Below are 9,145 nucleotides of genomic sequence, written 5' to 3'. Positions count from 1 at the left end.
AGAGGAAGTGTTCTTAATAACAGCTGTTATTTGTAAGAAAAATGATAGCACCACACTGTAGCACTGTCCTCCCATTGTTCATTGATTTGCTCCAGCGGGCACCAGTAATGTCTCCATTGTGAAACTTGTTACTGTTTTTGGCATATCAAATACATCACAGTTAGCTTTCCAGGCTTTTTCATGCAAGTGCAATACTTTTGGTAGCTTGCCAGGCTCTCCGAGAGGGGCAGAGGAATCAAACCGGGGTTGGCCTGGGTCGGCTGCATGAAAGGCAAGTGCCCTACCTGCTGTGCTATCCCTATAGCCCAAGAAAAATGATCTAATTTGAAAACTAAGAGGTAAAGGTTAAAAAATTTATTTTCTTGTGATTTATTCTTAATTAATAAATGGAGTTAAACTCAGAGAGTATACTAGAGGGTAATGTATAGAATAAATACATAAAAAACATAAAATTGCTTTATAAATGCCAGTAGCAACTATTTTTTTTCCTGTTTTAGGGTCTGTACCCCTTTGTAGACACAAAGAATATGTCATGCTGTAACCTCAAAGATAACAAGTATACAAAATAAAGGATGTTTGGAGGATCCTCCCAGGAGGGGAGATTCATATCGAAAGTAGACTATGTACTGAACATGTTTGCCACTCAATGCCTCTTTTGCAGACCACAACACCCAAAAGGAGAGAGAGAACACAGGGGATTGCCCTGCCACAGAGACAGGGGGGATGGGGGGATGGGGGTGGGAGGGATATTATCCATGGTGGTGGAAAATGGGCACTGGTGGAGGGATGGGTATCTGATCATTGTATAATTGAAACCAAAGCACAAAAAATTGTAAATCTACAACTGTAAAAAACAATAAAATAAAATAAAGGGGAAAAAATTAAAAAAAAAAGATAACAAGTATACAATAAATTCGAGAATCAATTATCAGAAGGAGATAAGACAAGAAAATTTCCTTTCAAGACCAGTACCTATGAATTCAAGAACTAATTCTCTAGAAATATGTCACTTGATCACTTGATCACTTGACTTCCCGTTAATCATCGATTTGCTCGAGTGGGTGCCAGTAACGTCTCCATTTGTCCCTGTCACATGCTAGTGTAGTCCAAGGGTGTCCATTCTAGGAACACGAAGAGCCTCAAACTGATTGTTCAGGGTCTTGATGAAGAAGTCTTACCATTTGGTAGGTGGGCGGCCACATGGTCTTTTGACTTCCCGTGAAATCCAGTCAGTAACCACTCTAGTCCAGCAGTCATTTCCAAATCTCATTACACGTCCAGCCCATCCGATTTTTGATGCCTTGGCAAATGAGACAGCGTCCCTGATTCTTGATCATCGATGGAGGTTGGAATTCCAGATTCCTTCTCTCACTTGAGTGAAGTGTGGTACTCCAAGTATAGCTCTGTCGATTCCTCTTTGAGAGACCCGAATAGCATTCTCATCTTGTTTTCATAGGGCCCAGGTCTCTAAGGTGTACGTTATTGCAGGAAGAACAGTGGAATCAAAGAGATGTGCCTGGGAACAGAGGTTCTTCATCCTCTTAGCTATTTCTTCGATGCTCTTGAAAGCGTTCCAAGCCGCTCTCTTCCTCCTGTGCAACTCAGGTGCCAGGTCATTCGTCATGTTGACTTCTCGACCTAGTTACACATAACTGTTGCATCCAGAGATGGTCATTCCGTTGAGAGTGAATGGAGCTAGATTCAGAATCCTAGTGCTTGTGAGACTGTTTGAAGTCAGCTAGTCAGTTGTCTTATTGCACAGATGAAAAGTTGAAGAGAAGAGAAGAAAGAGACCTGATCCTAGACCAAGGATCCTAAGAACCCTGGTTTGTGGAGCACCAGCTGAAGTGACTCCCAAGCACTGTGCCTGGAATATACCCAGGATGTCACTGAGTGTGGCCCTAAAACCAAAAAAGAAAAAGGTAACAAAAGACAGAGAGTCATCACAAGCCAAGGGTGCAAACCTTGGCACACATGACAACCAAAGATGTGTAAGTACCAAGCCAGGGGCATGACTTTTCTGTGAGACTGTATGTGGCTGTCACAGTGATCTCAGCCAAACCCCACAGCCAGTATGTGATCAGTCAGTGCTACTAAATGAGTTTGACTCTGTGAGCACGAGTGCACACAACTCCAAACTAATGTGTGTAACCTGTGGGAGAACCACAGTCAGCAGATTGTGCACCAAGGATGTGTCTTTCTGTTCCCTTCCTAGCATCACTACCACCACAACAGCAAAGGTACCAAAACAAAACAAACAAAAAAGCCCAAGATTCTAAAAAGATTACTCCAGTAACGTGTGGTTTGGGTTTAGGTAACCCAGATATATGTCCATTCTTCCTTTATAACAATTTTCTTAAAATATGTTGAAAGACACAGTGTCCGAGCCATGAGAGGCCATGACTTAGAAGAGATTGATGGAGACAATGTCTCTTCATTTGTTTGACATATGTGTTTTCCTATGATATTTTGATATAAATAAATAAATACAGGGTACTGAGATGGACTCATCTTAGACTGTTGCAAACATACGTCAAAACTTCAATGAACAATCTATGCTACACGTATATTATAGGGTAGGGTTGAGTTTAGCAATACATTTATGTGTCTGTTTAGTGAAAACTTATCACCACTCCTAGTATTCTTGGCAACAGAGCTGTTTTTACATATAAAGAACTAAAGAGGAATTGAAGAGCATTTCAAACAAAGGCTCCCAACTGTTTCAAATTATGAATTGGTATGCTTGTTTGGTATATTCCCAGGAAGCTGCCTCTTGCTGCAACATCTTGGAAGTCTTGCTTTGCCTGGACCAGACTCTGGATGTCTGCTGCATAAGACCAGGAAAGCCCAGGGCCTCCATATCTATAAGACGCTCCATAAATGTTTGTCAAAGGAGAGAATGCTGCAAAGAGATAGTGAAGATTCCCAGCAGGAGGATAAATAAAATTCAATGTATTTTCATTATTTTCCACAAACAATGGCTTAGAGTAAATCTTGACTCATTGATTATTTGATGGTGGCACACAGAATATTTCTCCAATAATCATATTTCTTCACTGAGCTTCTTTATTCGTCTCATTTTTCAATAGGTGAAACTATAAAATGCAACCCACTCAATTGATTTATTGTGAGAATCACTTTGCAGAGAGCCTGAAATGCAGGTCAAAGTTGTAGGCTGAGTAGAAGAGGGAAATTCTTGTTTTAACTTTTTTCTTTTTCTGTTCCCTTTTCTGCTGTCACTTGTGGATGGAGGAGGCCCTAAGTAAGGTTTAATTTTTAAGAAAGAAGGATGAAAAGCCATGAATAGATCTATTACACTCTCTCTTCTATTTCTTCCTTCAGAGCCAGTACTTCCTTTCTGAGATTCGGTCTTGTTGATCTATCAGGAGGTGAGGGTAGGTAGGAGAGAAGAGACCAGGATGACAATAATAGCAGGGAATGATCATGCTGGACAAGATCTGAGTGCTAAAAGTAGAAAAAGAGATATTCTTGATAACCTTTTAGTATCAATATAGTAAACCACAATGCCCAAAAGGAGAGACAGAGAAATACAGAGAGAGAGAGAGAGAGAGAGAGAGAGAGAGAGAGAGAGAGAGAGAGTCTGCCATAGAGACAGGCAAGGGGTGTGGGGTGATGGGAGGGAACCTGGGGACACTGGTGCTAGAAAATGCACACTGGTGGAGGGATGGGTGTTGGAATACTGTATGACTAAAATCTAATCATGAACAGCTTTGTAAGGGTCTATCTCACAGTGATTCAATAAAAATGTGAGAAAGAAAGAAAGAAAGAAAGAAAGAAAGAAAGAAAGAGAGAGAAAGAAGAAAGAAAGAAAGAAAGAGAGAGAGAAAGAAAGAGAGAGAGAGAAAGAAAGAAAGAAAGAAGAAAGAAAGAGAGAAAGAAGAAAGAAAGAAAGAAAGAAAGAGAGAGAGAGAGAAAGAAAGAAAGAAAGAAAGAAAGAAAGAAAGAAAGAAAGAAAGAAAGAAAGAGGGAGCTTTATTCTATTCCCACCAATTCAAAGAAATCAGAAACTATACTAAATCCGTGCCTCCAAGAAGGTAATATGTGTTAGCAAAGGAGAGATGTATGGTTCTTCCAGCTTCATAATTATTGCCGTCATCACATTCCTGGGTCCAGCTGTCAACACACTCATTGATAATAATTCTAGTCAGCATTTATTAATGTTTACTGTGAGCCAGTCAATGCTAAAACCTGCTTCTGTAGCATTCATTTCAGCATTATCTAATCCATTGTTTCAAAGTGGGTCATACCACCCAGGGGTCTTGGTAGGGGGTGCTGGAATGATGCAGGGGCTGGTAGTAGATATAAGTGCAACTGGGGTACTTTGTGGTTTCTTGATAAAAGAAGGTAGATTTCTAGGGGAACTCTGAGTGGAATTTTTTGGGGGGGGTTGAGGCTTTATTTTTTGGTGTGTATATCAGGGGCCCAAAGTAGGGGGGAGGGTAGGGAGACCTGCTGTGTTCAAGACTTGCTTCTAGCTCTGTACACAGATTTCACTCTTGGCAACGCTCTTGAACTGCCATGCATTAAACTGGTAATGGTCACATGCCAGGAAAGTACCTTAATCTATGTACTCTTTTGCTGGTCTCTGAGTAATTTTTTTCTGAAAGGAGTAGGCCAAATGACTTAGGGAACCTCTGAATGCTTTGTTAAGTAAGAAAATTGTAGCAATGGGGCCAGAGAGGTGGTCTATGTAGTAAGCCTTGAATACAGTTGACTCGGGTTCCACTCCCGACCCCATATATGATACCCTAAGCACAGAGCCAGTAGTAGGCACACAGCTGAGGATGGCCCAAAAATAATGAAAATATAGGAGCAGAAATTATAAAAATTAGACAGCTTATGGAGCTTAACTTATGGGCTTAAATCCTTGCTATTCTGCACTGTCCTATCTCGTAGCATCTGCTAATCATTTTGTGCTATATTATTTTTGAATAAATGTGCTTTATTCATAAATCCCTGCTTCATAAGAATATGAGTAAGAGTACACAGGTTAAAATACTGTAGTGTCTTGAACATTTTTCATAGCACTGTAGCACTGTCCTCCTGTTGTTCATCAATTTGCTCTAGTGGGCACCAATAATGTCTCCATTGTGAGACTTGTTACTGTGTTTGGTATATTGAATACACCATGGGGAGCTTGCCAGGCTCTGCTGTGCAGGCGTGATGCTCTCAGTAGCTTGCCAGGCTCTCTAAGAGAGGCGGAGGAATCGAACCCAGGTCAGCCAGGTTGGCCGCATGCCAGGCAAACACCCTATCCACTGTGCTATCGCTCCAGCAATAAGGAATTATGAAATGCACACCAGATTGAAATCCTACAGTGTCCTGAACTTATTTCATAGGATAAGGATTCAACAAATTTTCTTAGCATTATCTTGTAGATTTGGAAACAGACTCAGGAATACTAATCTGAGCTTATGCAGTTTGGGGCAATATTACTGCCCTTGCTAATGACAGGCAATTCAATCCTGAAGCTTGCATTTAAAACCTTTACACTCCACAACACTAATCACAAAATCTACCAACCATTAGAGAGCTGGTTCAGTACCATCAAAACCCAAGGGTCATAGACTGACACAGATGAGAGACTCACAAGGCGTCCACACAGGCTGGAGTCGAAGAAAATTACAACTTTGTTAGATTTATGTGACATTCTCCAAACAGGATGGAGACACATTGACTTAAAACCCTTCAGGTTCTGGAGACTGAATTGCAGAAAAGGTCAAAAACTGGGATGTGGGAATCTCTCATTTGCCCCATTTGCCTTTTGAAGCCTGAGCTCAAGTTGCGTTTCCAAAGGGCAGAAAGAAATTTCTCTTTGTCTTTTCTTTCTTTCTGGGTTCAGTAGACCAAGCCTGAGGACAGCCTGTTCTGAGTGTGGGTGAAGAGTAGTGGCTGAACTTCCTTAAATCACTAAGTTGAATGACTCTGAGACCAGTGTCAGGTCACCTTGCCAGGATGTGGAAATTGACAGCTTTTACTCAAGAATCTCACCTAATCTGGACCCTTCTCTCCCAGCTTGTTCTCACTTAGAACAGCTGTGTCTGAGTTTTGACATGGAAGCTTGGTGATAAATCAAAGCACTAACTCCACATTTTATAAGAACAAACGCACTTTTTCCCCCCTCGTTGTTATTTTTTATAGCTCACATAGGTTTGGATCAAGCTTTTTTTGACAAGTTTTTCTATTTTGCTTCCCCCCAACCCCCATCTCTGGTACCCCAAACATGACAGAGTTGATTCAGAAGTAATCTCCAAGCTTTCAACTTGTGGGGCCTAACCAGGCCTAAATGAAAACCATCATGGCCTGCCCTGAGGGATCCTAAAGTTTGAACACCAGCTTCGTAATAAGGGCAAGTTGCCAGAGACAGTCCTTTTAAGTGTTATAAGAAACTCAGGGTACTAAATTAGGTGTTCCCGAATGCCATGTTGGCTTCTAAACCCTCAGGAGGCTGTGTACATGACACATGGCTGCTTTTATTCTTTAGGAATGTGCGACTTTCTTTTGTTCTAAAAGTTCAGACACATGATCTTTATAAAATACCTTTAGTGTCAATGGTTTCTAAAGCAGGTAGCATTCTTAGCTGTTAAGAACGAAGTCAGCATTCTCCCACCTACTTGCTTTCAGTTGATCTCCACTACTCCTAGGCTCAGATCATCTCATTAAGCTCTTTGTCCAGAGACTGGCTGAGTACTGCTTGTTCTGTAGTCTACTCCCAGAATTCTGTTGATGTACAACTTATCTTCAAGATGCCCAAGCCAGGACTTAGATCCATTAATACCCTTGTGCACAGTGCCTTGAAAGAATCTCATATATGGAAAAAGACAAGAATTATATAGGTTACCTCATTTTTCAAATCTAAGTGCCATTTAGTTCTTATGGATCCACCATTTTAGTCATATAAATCATAAAGACCTATGATTTGCAATTTCCCCTGTAACCACTTTTTCTTAACTGAGTTTCAGGTTTGCTATATTTTTTCCCATCACATTTGTATTAGACATAGTGATGTCTCTTTTGACTCTTAAATTATGTTTCTGTGATCAATATATCAGTGTGTCCTTGAAAACATACTTTCTTAACCTCATGGATGAAGTATTACAAATAAGGAAACATTGCAGGCAAGCAGAACTCTTATAATCCTTCTGTTTCCAATTAACATGCGATCTTATAGGCCTTTTATTCTTTTTAAGTCACCATGATTTACGTTTAGGTTATGGTGATGTTGGGGTTTCATGCACACAGTATTCTAATCCAACAGCCTCTACCAGAGTGTTAGCTTCCATCCACAATTGTCTCAGAACTCAGCCCCTTAACTTGCCCAATGGCTTCCTGCCACATTAAGTTCAGTTCTATAGACCATTTCTCAGACACTGTTGCTTTGAATCTTCTATTATTCTCTTACTGTGCTTCTTTACATTTCAAAAATGTGAGACATTATTCAGTATTAGTCTGTCTTCTTTTGTGATGAGGTTCTGACTTAGTTTATTATTTTTGTATGTGACAGACCAGTTTTAACCAACACCACTTTTTTTATTGAATCACCATAAGATACAGTTACAGACCTTTCATGTTCGAATTTCAGTCATACAACAATCAAACACCCATCCCTCCATCAGTGCACAATTTCCACTTCCAATGTCTCCAAGTATCCTCACCCTCATCTCAACCCTCCTCCTGTCTCTATGGCAGACAATTTTTTCCCATAATCTCTCTCTACTTTTGGACATTATGGTTTTTTCAATACAGATATTGAGAGGCTATAACATTTGATCCTTTATCTTCTTTTAGCACACATCTCCCATCCCGAATGATCCTTCCAACATCATTTACTTAGCGATACCTTCTGTATTTCAGCTTCCCTCTCTCCCAGCTCATGAGGCAGGCTTCCAACCATGAAGTAATATTCCTGGCCCTTGTCTCTACTGTCATTCTAATATTGTGTTATTTTGTATTCCACAAATGAGTGCAGTCATTCTATGTCTCCCCTTCTCTTCCTGACTCATTTAACTTAGCATGATACTCTCCATGATCATCCACTTATATGCAAATTTCATGACTTCATCTTTACTACCAGTTGCATAGTATTCCATTGTGTATATGTATCAAGTTTCTTTAGCCAGTCCCAGTCATCTGTTCTCAGGTTCTCAGATTGTTTCCAGATTCTGGCTACTGTGAACAGTGCTGCAATGAACATACAGGTGCAGATGTCATTTCTACTGTGCTTTTTGCATCCTTGGAATATATTCCCAGAAGTGATATTACAGGGTCATATGGAAGTTCGATTTCTTTAAGGAATGCCCAAATTGTTTTCCAAAAAGGCTGGACCAGTCAGCACTCTCACCAACAATGATAGAGAGTTCTTCTCTCTCCACATCCAAATCATCACTTGTTGTTCTTATTTTTTTTTATGTGTGTCCGTCTCTGTGGTGTGAGATTATATCTCAGTTTTTTTATAATATAAATAATTAAGATTTAACAATAGAAATGAAGAATGGTGTTTTGTCACAAAATATTTCTCACCACTAGTGATAACCAATCTGAGGTTTAAATACCAAAGATCTCTACCACCCCATTTCCTCCCCTAAATTTTCACCCTCTTTTCTCTTTCTTCTCTTCCCGTTTCCCTCCTCTATTTGCCAATCATTCAGTCTTAATTTTAGCTTCAAAATCAATACCCAAACACTGTTGTGCTTAGCACTGAACCTAATGAGATACCACGTCAGGTACTACTTTATTATTTATCCAACTCAAATGCATGCATTTTTCCTGCTCTGTGAAATTGAATCTGGAAACTTAAAATGTTTCTTTTTCCCAGCTGGTATGATGTTTTTAAGTATTTTGGATAGAGAACAATGTGGAATAATGAGATCATTTCAGAAGGAAAGAATCTTGTGCTTCTAGTAGATTTCTGAATAGAACTCCTCATAATAGATAACTTTGGGGAGTATCTTCTTATAGACTAAGCAAGTTCTCCAGCGTCTGGCTGCTACAGTGCCTGTAATTTCCTCCAGCACCAGGCTCCTGCATCATGGGCTGTTTCTTCAGTGCATGGGATCCAACAACTCGAAGTCATTGGTAGCTTCATCTCTACATACCATCAGGGGGATAAATAATGGAATGCTTT

This window comes from Sorex fumeus, unplaced genomic scaffold (genome assembly GCF_029834395.1).
Source record: "Sorex fumeus unplaced genomic scaffold, SorFum_2.1 ptg000002l, whole genome shotgun sequence".
Lineage (NCBI taxonomy): Eukaryota > Metazoa > Chordata > Mammalia > Eulipotyphla > Soricidae > Sorex > Sorex fumeus.
Note: the sequence above shows the minus strand (reverse complement) of the source record.